Source organism: Hippocampus comes, unplaced genomic scaffold (assembly GCF_001891065.2).
Source record: "Hippocampus comes isolate QL1 unplaced genomic scaffold, H_comes_QL1_v1.1 C16743304, whole genome shotgun sequence".
NCBI classification, from domain to species: domain Eukaryota; kingdom Metazoa; phylum Chordata; class Actinopteri; order Syngnathiformes; family Syngnathidae; genus Hippocampus; species Hippocampus comes.
Window position 1 is genome coordinate 1 of NW_017838006.1, and position 780 is coordinate 780.

Sequence of the window (780 nt, forward strand, 5' to 3'; positions counted from 1 at the left end):
TCAGAATCCGCCATCATGCCTGCATCTGTGAACTGCTTACACACCTAAAAAGCAAGAAACGGTGCCCATATGCTTTTGGTGACCTCAAGGAGATGCTCTTTGTTGTGGTTAAGACTGAAGCGAGGGGACTCACCTTCTTGGCATACTCCTCGCAAGATGGGTTGACAGGCAATACCATCACCTGCCTTGGAGAGATCCAAAGGGGCCTGGTGGTCGGGACAAGTATCACAAAAAGCGTAATGTTCGGGGAGCATTATTACTAATTTTATTATTATCATTAATTTATTTATGTACTGTTACCAGAAAGTCACTCACCATTTCCCAGCATAGTTTTCTGTCAGAATTGCAATCATTCTCTCCACGGAGCCCAAGATGGCCCGATGGATGATAACAGGACGAGCTTTGTCATCGCCATCCTTTCTGTAGGTCAAATGAAGAAAAGAAAAAAATAACTATACCTGTATGGGCGTAAACTACTCAACATCATCCTTAACCAGGCAGTCTTGAGAGACAAGATACGGTTAAAGTCGAGTTAGCAAGAGACTGAGGGTGTCAGTCATTCCGTGAATCATTGAGAAATTGAGTCTGGTACAAAATCAGTCACAAAATCAAGCAAACGATTTATTCAGTCATTGAGCTCTTTTGAATTTTCCCTCTGGGTATCAAATTAAAACTAAAATTGGCAGGCTGATTCCCAAAGTGCAGTCAATTGTTTTTCTAGCACGCAAAGTTTTTTTTATTCTCCACAGCTTGCACTCCAGATAAGCAAAATTACACTGA

At 41.7% G+C, this 780-nt stretch overlaps 1 long non-coding RNA gene across 1 annotated transcript; it reads right to left on the minus strand.

Moving 5' to 3' along the window:
* On the minus strand, positions 1 to 774 carry LOC109509050 (uncharacterized). The gene is made up of 3 exons (XR_002166851.1): positions 316 to 774; positions 134 to 206; positions 1 to 44 (listed from the first exon to the last, which is right to left on the minus strand). It is a non-coding gene; the product is annotated as an uncharacterized LOC109509050 (long non-coding RNA).
* Positions 775 to 780: the final 6 nt, after the last annotated feature.